The following is a 19626-nucleotide window of genomic DNA, read 5'->3' on the forward strand; positions in this document are numbered from 1 at the left end:
AGGGAATAGGACTCTGGTCTAAAGTAGTGTACTATATAGGGAATAGGGCTCTGGTCTAAAGTAGTGTACTATATAGTGAATAGGACTCTGGTCTAAAGTAGTGTACTATATAGGGAATAGGGCTCTGGTCTAAAGTAGTGTACTATATAGGGAATAGGTTCCCTGGTCTAAAGTAGTGTACTATATAGGGAATAGGGCTCTGGTCTAAAGTAGTGTACTATATAGGGCATAGGTTCCCTGGTCTAAAGTAGTGTACTATATAGGGAATAGGGCTCTGGTCTAAAGTAGTGTACTATATAGGGCATAGGTTCCCTGGTCTAAAGTAGTGTACTACATAGGGAATAGGGCTCTGGTCTATAGTAGTGTACTACATAGGGAATAGGGTGCCATTTGGGAATGCAAACAATGTCTACGGAAGTGGATGATTACATGATCCCACTCAGATCCATATGTCCTCAGACCAGATGAACCACCGGTCCATAATCACTGGCTGTTTGGGTGTTTCTGTCTAAAAGGAGATAAAGCTACAATCAGTCCTAAAACCACCTCACCACCCGATAGACGGAAGAGGTGCCCCAGTGAAGACGAGGGGGAGGATGGTGGGGGGGGGGGTTCAGGAAGCACATGGTGGTAGTTTCCTAAACATAGTGCTCGTAGCAGCTGTGTGGCGGGTTCACGTTTTAAAAAATAATAAAAAATCACCCAAAATAACCACTCTGTTTACTAACTGATCATCTCTGTTGTTCTCATGTGAAAGTAAGATTTTTATTGGTAGAGATTAACGGTCTCGGGAACAAACAATAATAAAATGTCACATCTCTAAAATTCTCATTTGTAAAGGTCTTTGTTTTATATTTCGTTCCTTTTCTGGTTTTCATTTTTTTTTTTTTTTTTTTCTATCGTTCATTTCCTTCAATGAAATTCTCCAAAATGTAGAAAACACAACCAAGTGTTTCAGATGACAACTTCTGTCTTGATTTAGGGTTTGATCACACCCCATACTGCAGGGTTGGGGTCTATTTGGAATTTCTGAATTTAACTCAACTTAATCCATGAATTGAAATTTGAATTATAATTATAATTAGACACACCCCACAGGAAGCAGAATTATAATTAGACACGCCCCACAGGAAGCAGAATTATAATTAGACACACCCCACAGGAAGCAGAATTATAATTAGACACACCCCACAGGAAGCAGAATTATAATTAGACACACCCCACAGGAAGCAGAATTATAATTAGACACACCCCACAGGAAGCAGAATTATAATGAGACACACCCCACAGGAAGCAGAATTATAATGAGACACACCCCACAGGAAGCAGAATTATAATTAGACACACCCCACAATTAGACACACCCCACAGGAAGCAGAATTATAATTAGACACACCCCACAGGAAGCAGAATTATAATGAGACACACCCCACAGGAAGCAGAATTATAATTAGACACACCCCACAGGAAGCAGAATTATAATTAGACACACCCCACAGGAAGCAGAATTATAATTAGACACACCCCACAGGAAGCAGAATTATAATTAGACACACCCCACAGGAAGCAGAATTATAATTAGACACACCCCACAGGAAGCAGAATTATAATTAGACACACCCCACAGGAAGCAGAATTATAATTAGACACACCCCACAGGAAGCAGAATTATAATTAGACACACCCCACAGGAAGCAGAATTATAATTAGACACACCCCACAGGAAGCAGAATTATAATTAGACACACCCCACAGGAAGCAGAATTATAATTAGACACACCCCACAGGAAGCAGAATTATAATTAGACACACCCCACAGGAAGCAGAATTATAATTAGACACACCCCACAGGAAGCAGAATTATAATTAGACACACCCCACAGGAAGCAGAATTATAATTAGACACACCCCAGAATTATAATTAGGAAGCAGAATTATAATTAGACACACCCCACAGGAAGCAGAATTATAATTAGACACACCCCACCCACACAGGAAGCAGAATTATAATTAGACACACCCCACAGGAAGCAGAATTATAATTAGACACACCCCACAGGAAGCAGAATTATAATTAGACACACCCCACAGGAAGCAGAATTATAATTAGACACACCCCACAGGAAGCAGAATTATAATGAGACACACCCCACAGGAAGCAGAATTATAATTAGACACACCCCACAGGAAGCAGAATTATAATTAGACACACCCCACAGGAAGCAGAATTATAATTAGACACACCCCACAGGAAGCAGAATTATAATTAGACACACCCCACAGGAAGCAGAATTATAATTAGACACACCCCACAGGAAGCAGAATTATAATTAATTAGACACACCCCACAGGAAGCAGAATTATAATTAGACACACCCCACAGGAAGCAGAATTATAATTAGACACACCCCACAGGAAGCAGAATTATAATTAGACACACCCCACAGGAAGCAGAATTATAATTAGACACACCCCACAGGAAGCAGAATTATAATTAGACACACCCCACAGGAAGCAGAATTATAATTAGACACACCCCACAGGAAGCAGAATTATAATTAGACACACCCCACAGGAAGCAGAATTATAATTAGACACACCCCACAGGAAGCAGAATTATAATTAGACACACCCCACAGGAAGCAGAATTATAATTAGACACACCCCACAGGAAGCAGAATTATAATTAGACACACCCCACAGGAAGCAGAATTATAATTAGACACACCCCACAGGAAGCAGAATTATAATTAGACACACCCCACAGGAAGCAGAATTATAATTAGACACACCCCACAGGAAGCAGAATTATAATTAGACACACCCCACAGGAAGCAGAATTATAATTAGACACACCCCACAGGAAGCAGAATTATAATTAGACACACCCCACAGGAAGCAGAATTATAATGAGACACACCCCACAGGAAGCAGAATTATAATTAGACACACCCCACAGGAAGCAGAATTATAATTAGACACACCCCACAGGAAGCAGAATTATAATTAGACACACCCCACAGGAAGCAGAATTATAATTAGACACACCCCACAGGAAGCAGAATTATAATTAGACACACCCCACAGGAAGCAGAATTATAATTAGACACACCCCACAGGAAGCAGAATTTGAATTAGACACACCCCACAGGAAGCAGAATTTGAATTAGACACACCCCACAGGAAGCAGAATTTGAGTTAGACACACCCCGCAAGAAGCAGAATTTGAGTTAGACACACCCCGTTAGACACACCCCACAGGAAGCAGAATTTGAGTTAGACACACCCCACAGGAAGCAGAATTTGAGTTAGACACACCCCACAGGAAGCAGAATTATAATTAGACACACCCCACAGGAAGCAGAATTATAATTAGACACACCCCACAGGAAGCAGAATTATAATTAGACACACCCCACAGGAAGCAGAATTATAATTAGACACACCCCACAGGAAGCAGAATTATAATTAGACACACCCCACAGGAAGCAGAATTTGAGTTAGACACACCCCACAGGAAGCAGAATTTGAGTTAGACACACCCCGCAGGAAGCAGAATTTGAGTTAGACACACCCCACAGGAAGCAGAATTTGAGTTAGACACACCCCGCAGGAAGCAGAATTTGAGTTAGACACACCCCACAGGAAGCAGAATTTGAGTTAGACACACCCCGCAGGAAGCAGAATTTGAGTTAGACACACCCCACAGGAAGCAGAATTTGAGTTAGACACACCCACCCCACAGGAAGCAGAATTTGAGTTAGACAGGAAGCAGAATTTGAGTTAGACACACCCCGCAGGAAGCAGAATTTGAGTTAGACACACTCCGCAGGAAGCAGAATTTGAGTTAGACACACCCCGCAGGAAGCAGAATTTGAGTTAGACACACCCCGCAGGAAGCAGAATTTGAGTTAGACACACCCCGCAGGAAGCAGAATTTGAGTTAGACACACCCCGCAGGAAGCAGAATTTGAGTTAGACACACCCCTCAGGAAGCAGAATTTAAGTTAGACACACCCCACAGGAAGCAGAATTTGAGTTAGACACTGATTTTTTAAGAAAAATCCGCAGGAAGCAGAATTTTAAATATTAGAGTTAGACATATAGTATTTTTGTTTCACATTTCCAATTCTGGAGGAAGCAGAATTTATGAGTTAGACACACCAAAGATCTTTAGAATATTTTCAGACTAGGAAAATTTGTTTAAAGAATAAGTTGAGTTAACAAATTGAATACATATATCTTGCCGTAAACACAACAGTTTTTAATTTATTTTATCTTTATTTAACCAGGCAAGTCAGTTAAGAACAAACTCTTATTTTCAATGACGGCCTAGGAACAGTGGGTTAACTGCCTTGTTCAGGGGCAGAATGACAGATTTGTACCTTGTCAGCTCGAGGGTTTGAACTTGCAACCTTTCGGTTACATGACTGCAAAAGAGACAAGTTGGAATCAAGGCCGGCGTTATGGGCGGGCCTTAGGGGACCTGGCCCGCCCTACCGTATCTCCTTGCCCGTCCAAATAAAATATTTAAATATTGATCATCTATTTGACGGAGACGTGCACTGACAGAAAGACGCATCAATCTCAGATCATCGATCGAGCGAAACAGCGCCCCTATGTCTCCGTATGTGTAGACCATGTATCTGATGCTGTCTGGACAAAAAGAGTATGGCATGTCATACTATTTATGGCCAGACAGGATCGGATACATGGTTTACCCATAGAAAGACAGAGGGGCGCTGTTTCGCTCAAAATGCTTTCTCTTGTGACAGGGTTTACCATTCATTTTTTACATAAATTTCCATGATTAAAGTGGCTGGTGTTGAGTCACTCAATGTTAGTGGTGGCTGTTTAACAGTCTGATGGCCTTGAGATAGAAGCTGTTTAACAGTCTGATGGCCTTGAGATAGAAGCTGTTTTTCAGTCTCTCGGTCCCAGCTTTGATGCACCTGTACTGACCTCACCTTCTGGATGATAGCGGGGTGAACAGGCAGTGGCTCGGGTGGTTGTTGTCCTTGATGATCTTTATGGCCTTCCTGTGACATCGGGTGGTGTAGGTGTCCTGGAGGGCAGGTAGTTTGCTCCCGGGGATGCGTTCTGCAGACCTCACTACCCTCTGGAGAGCCTTACGGTTGTGGGCGGAGCAGTTGCCGTACCAGGCGGTCCAGAGAGGAAGAGGCGACGCGAGAGGGCTCACTATCGATGAAATCTGTCCAGAATACGCCCAACGTGTTTTTACGGGAATACAAATTGTCAAAGACTCCAGCCATCCAAGTGGCAAGTGGTACCGGAGCGCCAAGTCGAGGTCCAAGAGGCTTCTAAACAGCTTCTACCCCCAAGCCATAAGGCTCCTGAACATCTAATCAAATGGCTACCCAGACTATTTGCATTGCCCCCCTCCACACCACTGCTACTCTCTGTCATCATCTATGCATAGTCACTTTAATAACTCTACCTACATGTAGATACTACCTCAATTAACCGGTGCCCCTTCCACATTGACTCTGTACCGGTACCCCCTGTATATAGCCTCCACATTGACTCTGTACCGGTACCCCTGTATATAGCCTCCACATTGACTCTGTACCGGTACCACCTGTATATAGCCTCCACATTGACTTTGTACCGGTACCCCCTGTATATAGCCTCCACACTGACTCTGTACCGGTACCCCCTGTATATAGCCTCCACATTGACTCTGTACTGGTACCCCCTGTATATAGCCTCCACATTGACTCTGTACCAGTACCCCTGTATATAGCCTCCACATTGACTCTGTACCGTAACACCCTGTATATAGCCTCCATACTGACTCGGTACCAGTACCCCCTGTATATAGCCTCCACATTGACTCTGTAACGGTACCCCCTGTATATAGCCTCCACATTGACTCTCTACCGGTACCCCCTGTATATAGCCTCCACATTGACTCTGTACTGGTACCCCCTGTATATAGTCTCCACATTGACTCTGTACTGGTACCCCCTGTATATAGCCTCCACATTGACTCTGTACCAGCACCCCCTGTATATAGCCTCCACATTGACTCTGTACCGGTACCCCCTGTATATAGCCTCCACATTGACTCTGTACCGGTACCCCCTGTATATAGCCTCCACATTGACTCTGTACTGGTACCCCCTGTATATAGCCTCCACATTGACTCTGTACCGGTACCCCCTGTATATAGCCTCCACATTGACTCTGTACCGTAACACCCTGTATATAGCCTCCATACTGACTCTGGTACCAGTACCCCCTGTATATAGCCTCCACATTGACTCTGTACCGGTACCCCCTGTATATAGCCTCCACATTGACTCTGTACCGGTAGCCCCAGTATATAGCCTCCACATTGACTCTGTACCGGTAGCCCCAGTATATAGCCTCCACATTGACTCTGTACCGGTACCCCATGTATATAGTCTCCACATTGACTCTGTACCGGTAGCCCCAGTATATAGCCTCCACATTGACTCTGTACCGGTAGCCCCAGTATATAGCCTCCACATTGACTCTGTACCAGTACCCCTGTATATAGCCTCCACATTGACTCTGTACTGTAACACCCTGTATATAGCCTATATATAGTATTTTGCCAAAATAACATAATTACTCCTGTCAAAATACTCCACCACAGAACATGACTTGGCCACAGAGGATCATTAGCTTCTTTATAAAAAATGTTTTTTGCTGTGGATTGTTCCAAATCACAAGTGAGTAGGCCTATGCCTATTGGTGAAGCCAGCACATGTGGCAAATTTTCATACATATCGGATGAACCGTTTAGAAATGAAATGAACCGTTTAGAAATGAACCGTTTAGAAATGAACCGTTTAGAAATGAACCGTTTAGAAATGAACCGTTCATCCGATATGTATGAAAATACCCGCAAGTTAAAGCTGACAGTCTGCACTTCAACCCTCATTGTCATTGTATCCTTTTCAAACTCATTTTCCTTTTCAAACTCAAAGTGCAGAACCAATAACAACAAACAAACAGTCACTGTCCAATGAATTATTATTATTATTATTAATTATTATCATTTAAAATGTTGAGACACGAAGAAGAGGAGGAGCGTGTGAGGAAGATAGGGGACATCTCTCTCTCTCTCTCTCTCTCTCTCTCTCTCTCTCTCTCTCTCTCTCTCTCTCTCTCTCTCTCTCTCTCTCTCTCTCTCTCTCTCTCTCTCTCTCTCTCTCTCTCTCTCTCTCTCTCTCTCTCTCTCTCTCTCTCTCTCTCTCTCTCTCTCTCTCTCTCTCTCTCTCTCTCTCTCTCTCTCTCTCTCTCTCTCTCTCTCTCTCTCTCTCTCTCTCTCTCTCTCTCTCTCTCTCTCTCTCTCTCTCTCTCTCTCTCTCTCTCTCTCTCTCTCTCTCTCTCTCTCTCTCTCTCTCTCTCTCTCTCTCTCTCTCTCTCTCTCTCTCTCTCTCTCTCTCTCTCTCTCTCTCTCTCTCTCTCTCTCTCTCTCTCTCTCTCTCTCTCTCTCTCTCTCTCTCTCTCTCTCTCTCTCTCTCTCTCTCTCTCTCTCTCTCTCTCTCTCTCTCTCTCTCTCTCTCTCTCTCTCTCTCTCTCTCTCTCTCTCTCTCTCTCTCTCTCTCTCTCTCTCTCTCTCTCTCTCTCTCTCTCTCTCTCTCTCTCTCTCTCTCTCTCTCTCTCTCTCTCTCTCTCTCTCTCTCTCTCTCTCTCTCTCTCTCTCTCTCTCTCTCTCTCTCTCTCTCTCTCTCTCTCTCTCTCTCTCTCTCTCTCTCTCTCTCTCTCTCTCTCTCTCTCTCTCTCTCTCTCTCTCTGTCTCTCTCTCTCTCTCTCTCTCTCTCTCTCTCTCTCTCTCTCTCTCTCTCTCTCTCTCTCTCTCTCTCTCTCTCTCTCTCTCTGTCTCTCTCTCTCTCTCTCTCTCTCTCTCTCTCTCTCTCTCTCTCTCTCTCTCTCTCTCTGTCTCTCTCTCTCTCTCTCTCTCTCTCTCTCTCTCTCTCTCTCTCTCTCTCTCTCTCTCTCTCTCTCTCTCTCTCTCTCTCTCTCTCTCTCTCTCTCTCGAAGACATGCACACAGATCTCCAGAATGCTGTCCTATACCGCCAATTCTTATGCAATTCATTGTGTGGACTGTTTCCCCTTTGACCAATATCCCTTTACATATGTCGCCGGTTGGCCTAGTAAATGTACTGTTCATTTCCGCTCATTCGGTTACATTAATCTCTGTTAATGCATGTATTAATTACAGGCGTTGAGCTTATCGTTGTCATTATCAAAGTGGACAATTTGTTTGCGATGTTCACAACCTGCTACACTTGTGGGAAACAAGTTTAGGTTTATTTCATAACCATAATTTATGAGATCTGTCAAAAAAAAAAAAAAAAAAAGTTTTTATTCTCTTCTGTTTGGAGTACTCCACGTGAGCGATGAGCATGTGTCTGGTTCCTCTCTAGGAATGTAGAGCGGGAGCTCGCGTGCCTGAACATGCATAGATGAAGACCTATCTGGCCTGCCGCGTGCATATTTAGGAAAGTGCCCATTTGGGACATCTGACGTCTGATTTCCTTAACTCAGTACACCCACCACTAATAAAATGAGCTTCTCATTCATTTTGTTTCTTCACCGTTTTACAAAGTCTGTTTTTATTTATTTATTATTATTATTTTTTACATCATTGTGAAGAAAAGTAGTTCTTCACAGTATTTGACAAATCTTTCCAACACTCTCCCTGCCTCGATAATCACGAAACAGTTCTGTCTGAAAACAACTACCCAACCAAACACAGGTGGGGAAAAAGCTGCCTAAGTATGATTCTCAATCAGACACAACGATAGACATCAGCTGCCTCTGATTGGGAACCATACCAGGCCAAACACATAGAAATACAAAACATAGAAATACAAAACATAGAATGCCCACCACCACTCACGCCCTGACCAAACTAAAACAGAGACATAAACAAGGAATTAAGGTCAGGACGTGACAGTCAGGGCGTGACAGTCAGGACGTGACAGTCAGGGCGTGACAGTCAGGACGTGACAGTTCGGGCGTGACAGTCAGGGTGTGACAGTCAGGACGTGACAGTCAGGGCGTGACAGTCAGGACGTGACAGTCAGGGCGTGACAGTTAGGACGTGACAGTCAGGATGTGACAGTTAGGACGTGACAGTCAGGGCGTGACAGTTAGGACATGACAGTCAGGGCGTGACAGTTAGGACGTGACAGTCAGGGCGTGACAGTCAGGATGTGACAGTCAGGACGTGACAGTCAGGGCGTGACAGTCAGGGTGTGACAGTCAGGATGTGACAGTCAGGATGTGACAGTCAGGACGTGACAGTCAGGGCGTGACAGTCAGGGTGTGACAGTCAGAACGTGACAGTCAGGACTTGACAGCCAGGACTTGACAGTCAGGACGTGACAGTCAGGGCGTGACAGTCAGGGCGTGACAGTCAGGGCGTGACAGTCAGGACGTGACAGTCAGGATGTGACAGTCAGGATGTGACAGTCAGGGCGTGACAGTCAGGGCGTGACAGTCAGGATGTGACAGTCAGGATGTGACAGTCAGGATGTGACAGTCAGGACGTGACAGTCAGGGCGTGACAGTCAGGGCGTGACAGTCAGAACGTGACAGTCAGGACTTGACAGCCAGGACGTGACAGCCAGGACGTGACAGTCAGGGCGTGACAGTCAGGGCGTGACAGTCAGGACGTGACAGTCAGGACGTGACAGTCAGGATGTGACAGTCAGGGCGTGACAGTCAGGATGTGACAGTCAGGGCGTGACAGTCAGGACGTGACAGTCAGAACGTGACAGTCAGGACTTGACAGTCAGGGCGTGACAGTCAGGGCGTGACAGTCAGGGCGTGACAGTCAGGACGTGACAGTCAGGATGTGACAGTCAGGGCGTGACAGTCAGGATGTGACAGTCAGGGCGTGACATTCAGGGCGTGACAGTCAGGATGTGACAGTCAGGGCGTGACATTCAGGGCGTGACAGTCAGGATGTGACAGTCAGGGCGTGACAGTCAGGGCGTGACAGTCAGGGCGTGACAGTCAGGGCGTGACAGTTAGGACGTGACAGTCAGGGCGTGACAGTCAGGGCGTGACAGTCAGGGCGTGACAACAGCACTCATTCTTTACCTGTATAGCAACCTTTGTGTTACCAATAAACAACTGATATCTGCTCAATGTATTTTTATTTCTGTTCTGCTAATGGACTTTCCGTTATCAGATTTACTTCAAAACAAAATAAACATATTTTTTTCTTACTGTAACAAAACATTCTGGACCTATTTTATTTTTTACAACATATCTCAAACATTCAAGTCTTTGCATTAGTTCTTTGTACTTGTAATGTTTTCAGTTTATACTGGTTATCTTTACCCCTTACAGTACAGGGTAATTATTTAATGACAAAGTCTGTTAACTTCTGTGGCAGTTTAATTTGTCTGTGAGGCCTGATTGGCTTGGTTGTCCACGGTCTTTGTGGTAATCCTTAACAGATAGTCTCTGGTTTGGACTCTATGCAATGTCTCAGAGTAGGACTCTGTTCCACAGTCTCTTTCAGGTGTCCTTTGGATCTGGACCTGGCTCTGGTTGTATACCCCTTGATCAATATTATATTCCTGGAATAACTGGCTCCGGTTGTATACCCCTTGATCAATATTCTATTCCTGGAATAGCTGGCTCCGGTTGTATACCCCTTGATCAATATTCTATTCCTGGAATAGCTGGCTCTGGTTGTATACCCCTTGATCAATATTCTATTCCTGGAATACCTGGCTCCGGTTGTATACCCCTTGATGAATATTCTATTCCTGGAATAGCTGGCTCCGGTTGTAAACCCCTTGATGAATATTCTATTCCTGGAATAGCTGGCTCCGGTTGTATACCCCTTGATCAATATTCTATTCCTGGAATAGCTGGCTCCGGTTGTATACCCCTTGATGAATATTCTATTCCTGGAATAGCTGGCTCCGGTTGTATACCCCTTGATCAATATTCTATTCCTGGAATAGCTGGCTCCGGTTGTATACCCCTTGATGAATATTCTATTCCTGGAATAGCTGGCTCCGGTTGTATACCCCTTGATCAATATTCTATTCCTGGAATAGGTGGCTCCGGTTGTATACCCCTTGATGAATATTCTATTCCTGGAATAGCTGGCTCCGGTTGTATACCCCTTGATGAATATTCTATTCCTGGAATAGCTGGCTCCGGTTGTATACCCCTTGATGAATATTCTATTCCTGGAATAGCTGGCTCCGGTTGTATACCCCTTGATCAATATTCTATTCCTGGAATAGGTGGCTCCGGTTGTATACCCCTTGATGAATATTCTATTCCTGGAATAACTGGCTCCGGTTGTATACCCCTTGATGAATATTCTATTCCTGGAATAGCTGGCTCCGGTTGTATACCCCTTGATGAATATTCTATTCCTGGAATAGCTGGCTCCGGTTGTATACCCCTTGATGAATATTCTATTCCTGGAATAGCTGGCTCTGGTTGTATACCCCTTGATCAATATTCTATTCCTGGAATACCTGGCTCCGGTTGTATACCCCTTGATCAATATTCTATTCCTGGAATAGGTGGCTCCGGTTGTATACCTCTTGATGAATATTCTATTCCTGGAATAGCTGGCTCTGGTTGTATACCCCTTGATCAATATTCTATTCCTGGAATACCTGGCTCCGGTTGTATACCCCTTGATCAATATTCTATTCCTGGAATAGGTGGCTCCGGTTGTATACCTCTTGATGAATATTCTATTCCTGGAATAAGCTGGCTTTTTTGCATGCTATATCCCATTTTCCTGGCAGAAGTTCTGGAACTAGGATGACGTACTGTGGGCCTCGACCTCTGCTCCCTCTCTTTCAGCTGTGGGCCCAATGCCCTTCTCAAATCAAATCAAATGTATTTATAAAGCCCTTCTTACTTCAGCTGATATCTCAAAGTGCTGTACAGAAACCCAGCCTAAAACCCCAAACAGCAAGCAATGCAGGTGTAGAAGGACGGTGGCTAGGAAAAACTCCCTAGAAAGGCCAAAACCTAGGGAGAAACCGAGAGAGGAACCAGGCTATGTGGGGTGGCCAGTCCTCTTCTGGCTGTGCCAGGTGGAGATTATAAACCTAGAGAGGAACCAGGCTATGTAATATATAATAATATAATAATATAATATATGCCATTTAGCAGACGCTTTTATCCAAAGGGACTTACAGTCATGTGTGCATACATTCTACATATGGGTGGTCCCGGGGATCGAACCCACTACCCTGGCGTTACAAGCGCCATGCTCTACCAACTGAGCTACAGAAGGACCACGGTGGGGTGGCCAGTCCTCTTCTGGCTGTCCCGGATGGAGATTATAAACCTAGAGAGGAACCAGGCTATGTGGGGTGGCCAGTCCTCTTCTGGCTGTGCCGGGTGGAGATTATAACAGAACATGGCCAAGATGTTCAAATGTTCATAGATGACCAACAGGAGATTATAACAGAACATGGCCAAGATGTTCAAATGTACATAGATGACCAACAGGAGATTATAACAGAACATGGCCAAGATGTTCAAATGTTCATAGATGACCAACAGGAGTTTATAACAGAACATGACCAAGATGTTCAAATGTTCATAGATGACCAACAGGAGTTTATAACAGAACATGGCCAAGATGTTCAAATGTTCATAGATGACCAACAGGAGATTATAACAGAACATGGCCAAGATGTTCAAATGTTCATAGATGACCAACAGGAGATTATTACAGAACATGGCCAAGATGTTTAAATGTTCATAGATGACCAACAGGAGATTATTACAGAACATGGCCAAGATGTTCAAATGTTCATAGATGACCAACAGGAGATTATTACAGAACATGACCAAGATGTTCAAATGTTCATAGATGACCAACAGGAGATTATAACAGAACATGGCCAAGATGTTTAAATGTTCATAGATGACCAACAGGAGATTATTACAGAACATGGCCAAGATGTTCAAATGTTCATAGATGACCAACAGGAGATTATTACAGAACATGGCCAAGATGTTTAAATGTTCATAGATGACCAACAGGAGATTATTACAGAACATGGCCAAGATGTTTAAATGTTCATAGATGACCAACAGGAGTTTATAACAGAACATGGCCAAGATGTTCAAATGTTCATAGATGACCAACAGGAGATTATAACAGAACATGACAAAGATGTTCAAATGTTCATAGATGACCAACAGGAGATTATAACAGAACATGGCCAAGATGTTTAAATGTTCATAGATGACCAACAGGAGATTATTACAGAACATGGCCAAGATGTTCAAATGTTCATAGATGACCAACAGGAGATTATAACAGAACATGGCCAAGATGTTTAAATGTTCATAGATGACCAACAGGAGATTATAACAGAACATGGCCAAGATGTTTAAATGTTCATAGATGACCAACAGGAGATTATAACAGAACATGGCCAAGATGTTCAAATGTTCATAGATGACCAACAGGAGATTATAACAGAACATGGCCAAGATGTTAAAATGTTCATAGATGACCAACAGGAGATTATTACAGAACATGGCCAAGATGTTTAAATGTTCATAGATGACCAACAGGAGATTATAACAGAACATGGCCAAGATGTTTAAATGTTCATAGATGACCAACAGGAGATTATTACAGAACATGGCCAAGATGTTCAAATGTTCATAGATGACCAACATAATAATAACTCTTGAGAGTAACATGCCAATAAACACCAATTTGTCCATGTTGAACGGACATTCCTCTGAGTTGAGAGTCAGCCCACAGCTGTCCAGCCCACAGCTGTCCAGCCTGTTGAGGACAGCATATAGCCACTGGTCATGGGTCTCCTTGACTGGGGCGTGGACGATGATGTCGTCCGATATGTTCTCCACCCACTCGATACCTGCCGGTGCTGTTTCGATTTCGTGTTGATACTGCTCGCTCTGCGATGAAACTCTGAATATTAGTCTTTTATATCCCACTATGCACTGCAAATGTCGTTATGCCTCTCGACTCTGGTGTTAGTACCAATTGATGACAGCCACATGTAAGATCCAGTTTACTGAACATGACAGACCCATTAATTCCTTGCAAAAGTGAATCTCCTGTGGGTATCTGCCATGTATAATTTCTGTGTTCGTTTGTCCAGACACAATCTCATGTCGCCGTCCGGTTTTGACACCAGCCACTACAGGATTCACCCATGGTGTGGCACCGTCCACTACCATATTCACCCATGGTGTGGCACCGTTCACTACCATATTCACCCATGGTGTGGTACCACTCACTACAGGATTCACCCATGGTGTGGCACCATCCACTACAGGATTCACCCATGGTGTGGCACCATCCACTACATGATTCACCCATGGTGTGGTATCACCCACTACAGGATTCACCCATGGTGTGTCACCACCCACTACAGGATTCACCCATGGTGTGGCACCATCCACTACAGGATTCACCCATGGTGTGGTACCACCCACTACCGGATTCACCCATGGTATAGCACCATCCACTACATGATTCACCCATGATGTGTCACCATCCACTACAGGATTCACCCATAGTATAGAATCCACTACCGGATTCACCCATGGTGTGTCACCACCCACTACCAGATTCACCCATGGTGTGGTACCATCCACTACCGGATTCACCCATGGTATAGCATCCACTACCGGATTCACCCATGGTATAGCATCCACTACCAGATTCACCCATGGTGTGTCACCACCCACTACAGGATTCACCCATGGTGTGGCACCATCCACTACAGGATTCACCCATGGTGTGGTACCATCCACTACAGGATTCACCCATGGTGTGACACCATCCACTACCGGATTCACCCATGGTGTGACACCATCCACTACAGGATTCACCCATGGTGTGGGACCATCCACTACAGGATTCACCCATGGTGTGACACCATCCACTACAGGATTCACCCATGGTGTGGGACCATCCACTACAGGATTCACCCATGGTATAGCACCATCCACTACATCCATGATCCAGTATGGCATCTCTAATCTGATTACCCTTATCTCCAGTGTGGCATCTCTAAAATGATTGTCATCTCTAATCTGATTGTCCTTATCTCCAGTATGGCATCTCTAAAATGATTGTCCTTATCTCCAGTGTGGCATCTCTAATCCGATTACCCTTATCTCCATCATGGCATCTCTAATCTGATTGTTCACAGTCTTTAGCAGCTTGTCTAAGACAAGTAACACATTTCTGTCAGTTGATAAAAACTCTGTCTGTGTTCACCTGTGGCACGAAGTATGCATTTAACACAGCCACAGCCCTGCCGTAGTCCGTTGGTTCTCCGGTGTCGGCGAAGAAAATGTCTTGCACATCTGTCCCAGCATGATGTAGAAGCAAAGCTCTCCTCTGTAGTTATGCAACCGCATCAACGTAACCGGATAGTATTCATCCACCCGGTCCAGCGTCATCAACCACCCGGTCCAGTGTCATCAACCACCCGGTCCAGTGTCATCAACCACCCGGTCCAGTGTCATCAACCACCCGGTCCAGTGTCATCAACCACCCGGTCCAGTGTCATCAACCACACGGTCCAGCGTCATTAACCACCCGGTCCAGTGTCATCAACCACCCGGTCCAGTGTCATCAACCACCCGGTCCAGTGTCATCAACCACCCGGTCCAGCGTCATCATCCACACGGTCCAGCGTCATTAACCACCCGGTCCAGTGTCATCAACCACCCGGTCCAGTGTCATCAACCACCCGGTCCAGTGTCATCAACCACCCGGTCCAGTGTCATCAACCACCCGGGACAGTGTCATCAACCACCCGGTCCAGTGTCATCAACCACCCGGTCCAGTGTCATCAACCACCCGGTCCAGTGTCATCAACCACCCGGTCCAGTGTCATCAACCACCCGGGACAGTGTCATCAACCACCCGGTCCAGTGTCATCAACCACCCGGTCCAGTGTCATCAACCACCCGGGACAGTGTCATCAACCACCCGGTCCAGCGTCATCATCCACACGGTCCAGCGTCATTAACCACCCGGTCCAGTGTCATCAACCACCCGGTCCAGTGTCATCAACCACCCGGTCCAGTGTCATCAACCACCCGGTCCAGTGTCATCAACCACCCGGTCCAGTGTCATCAACCACCCGGGACAGTGTCATCAACCACCCGGTCCAGTGTCATCAACCACCCGGTCCAGCGTCATGAACCACCCGGTCCAGTGTCATCAACCACCCGGTCCAGTGTCATCAACCACCCGGTCCAGCGTCATCATCCACCCGGTCCAGTGTCATTAACCACCCGGTCCAGTGTCATCAACCACCCGGTCCAGTGTCATCAACCACCCAGTCCAGTGTCATCAACCACCCGGTCCGGCGTCATTAACCACCCGGTCCAGTGTCATCATCCACCCGGTCCAGTGTCATCAACCACCCGGTCCAGTGTCATCAACCACCCGGTCCGGCGTCATTAACCACCCGGTCCAGTGTCATCATCCACCCGGTCCAGTGTCATCAACCACCCGGTCCAGTGTCATCAACCACCCGGTCCAGTGTCATCAACCACCCGGTCCGGCGTCATTAACCACCCGGTCCAGCATGGACCACCCGGTCCAGCGTCATCAACCACCCGGTCCAGCATCATCAACCACCCGGTCCAGCGTCATCATCCACCCGGTCCAGCATGGACCACCCGGTCCAGCATCATCAACCACCCGGTCCAGCATCATCAACCACCCGGTCCAGTGTCATCAACCACCCGGTCCAGCATGGACCACCCGGTCCAGTGTCATCAACCACCCGGTCCAGCGTCATCAACCACCCAGTCCAGCATGGACCACCCGGTCCAGCATCATCAACCACCCGGTCCAGCATCATCAACCACCCGGTCCAGTGTCATCAACCACCTTGTCCAGCATGGACCACCCGGTCCAGTGTCATCAACCACCCGGTCCAGTGTCATCAACCACCCGGTCCAGCATGGACCACCCGGTCCAGTGTCATCAACCACCCGGTCCAGCAAGGACCACCCGGTCCAGCAAGGACCACCCGGTCCAGCGTCATCATCCACCCGGTCCAGCATGGACCTAGCGTAGCAGGCTCACTGTTATTAGTCAAACGTTGGCACATTGTTTTCCCATCTTGATGAAACTAACTTTTCAAGATGTAATTAACTATCGTTTTCTAAACGTTATCCACGTCAACATAGTTTGATCATATACGTACAACTTGTGTTAAGTTAAGATATTATACTGAATGAAATCAACCAGACTCGGAGGTAAACGTCAACTTGTTTTTACTCCATCAGTGTCCAAGTAACAAGCCCCGTATTCACGTATCAGTACGCCTTTACTGGCGTGGTGACGTCATATATCAGTACGCCTTTACTGGCGTGGTGACGTCATATATCAGTACGTCACATCAATACACAACAATGTTAATTAGCATTTATTTATATGAGAGTAAATAGAGCCCCGAACATAGTGATAAAAGCCACCTTGTCCGAGGGAGATTTGACAGGTTATCAAAACATCACGACAGGGTAAGCCTATACTAAACACAGTCCTTATTTTCAAGCGTTTCTAAAAAAAAAAATCCCCTATTGGAAAAATGAATGGTGGAAAAACAATTGGAACGATTTCCCTTGTCTGACCACTAGGTTTTATCGGTATTATGACACCTCCACTGTGGAGATCTAACCTCTTCACCATAACACCCCGAACCCCCCCCCCCCACCCCCCACCCCCCCCCAAAAAAAACGGTGAAGGTGCAAGCCTGTGTACGTACACATAGGAGCTACCTTGAGGAAACGTAAAATCAAAAGGTCCGTCCAATTGATTCGTCGCCAGCTCTCATCAATCCGGGACGTGTGATCACCCTATCATAAACCTGTTCATATATATATAATTGTTAAACCCTGGTATTAAACATCATAACACATTATTACACTATAATAATCTGACACCGCTCAACTCAAATAGCCCATACCGTAATGCTATAATAACAGTACCGGGTGTGAGCCACTAATCTCTCGTGGACAGATTCTCATGAACAGGAAATGACAAACTTTCGCGAAATACATTTTGTTCTGAGGTAACCAAGATTAGAGGGCCACTGGTTTGTAAAAACGAGAATTACTCATTAAAAGTGTGTCTTGCACATTCATTCTGAGAAGAAGGATCTTAAAATCTACAAACGTTAATTAACAGTTATTTTTACAATCTGAAATTATAGCCTCGCAATATTTCTCCCCGGTTGAGTTCTGTACATTGACACACTGTAATCACCAGCGCGCACATCCCGGGCACGATGGGGTTAGCCCGAGTGACGCACACAGAGGTTTTAACACCGACTGGACTCTTTCTCCTCTTTTCAATTTCAACTGGAAAGAGAAAGGAAAAGGGTCTTGCAGCTTGATAACTTCATCAGAACAGGAGTTGGGCACAGGGGTTAATAACTAATAACCCTCCCCGGCAGAGAGACACGAAGCCAGCAGGTAATATTAGAACCGCAGCTGCGGAGGTACGACAACACAGTGAAACCGCGCAGCACGGATTCATCAGGTATTTTGGATAGTTGAAGGGACGCAGAAAAGCAACAAAGGGTAAGTTCTGACAACTTTCATTAGGATTTCTGGCATTTTGTCTTTAGTAAGAATTGCTTCGTGGGAAATTTCTGGAAAGCCAACATTCTTGCGCACAATATTAAGCGTTTACAGGAGTTACTTTTCACATATTTCGGATTTGTAGGCAGGCTACCAGCTACCATTAGACTATTATTTTCTACTTTTAATTAACGTATACTACATTCAGTTCAGCCAAAGTCATGTTTTGCAGAGCAGAACACAGCGTACCCTCTCCGGTTGGAGAATATAATGCATCTCCACTGGGCAAAAAAACGTATGAAATCAACTTTTTCCCCAGGTAATTTCAACAAAAGATCAATGTGATTACGTTGAATCAACGTGTAAAACTGATTAGATGAGCAAAAAGTCATCAACATAAGGACATTTAGTCTTTTAACCTGAATCTCATGACATGGTGAATAATATATATATATATTTAATCAACTTGGAATTCATATTAGTTGACAACTAAAAGCAAACGTCTGTTCCCAGTGGGTCCTGCTTGATCAGCCTGGAATGTCATAAGGAGATGTAGGCTAGTGACACAAGTGGTGTAATGTACTTCAGTAAAAAAATACTTTAAAGTACTACCTAAGTAGTTTTTGGGGGTATCTGTACTTTACGATGTACTTTTACTCCACTACATTCGTTAAAGAAAATAATGGACACAAATACTTCATTTGTAAATGAATGTTTGAGTGTTGGAGCCACTGACTTTCTGTAAGTACAATAAAAACAAGAAAGTCCGGGCATCTGGTTCGCGTAATTATAAGGAATGAAAAATTATTTATGCTTTTATTTTTGAGACTTAAGTACATGTAAAACCAAATACTTTTTGACTTTTTTACTCAAGTAGTATTTTACTGGGTGACTTTTACTCAAGTAGTATTTTACTGGGTGACTTTTACTCAAGTAGTATTTTACTGGGTGACTTTCCACTTTTATTTGAGTCATTTTCTATTAAGGCATCTTTAGTTTTACTCAGGTAATGACGATTGGG

The 19626-nt window shown here is 45.0% G+C and overlaps 1 protein-coding gene across 2 annotated transcripts in view; it reads left to right on the forward strand.

Annotated features, from left to right (window-relative positions):
* Positions 1-18120: 18120 nt before the first annotated feature.
* The window catches only part of LOC124002203 (papilin-like), a 131200-nt gene continuing 129694 nt past the window's right edge, over positions 18121-19626 (forward strand). For both annotated transcript variants that reach the window (XM_046309547.1, XM_046309548.1), the window contains exon 1: positions 18121-18605. The gene's annotated coding sequence lies outside the window, so the exon portion shown is untranslated. The remainder of the gene's footprint in view (positions 18606-19626) is intronic.

This window comes from Oncorhynchus gorbuscha, linkage group LG17 (assembly GCF_021184085.1).
Source record: "Oncorhynchus gorbuscha isolate QuinsamMale2020 ecotype Even-year linkage group LG17, OgorEven_v1.0, whole genome shotgun sequence".
Classification (NCBI taxonomy): domain Eukaryota; kingdom Metazoa; phylum Chordata; class Actinopteri; order Salmoniformes; family Salmonidae; genus Oncorhynchus; species Oncorhynchus gorbuscha.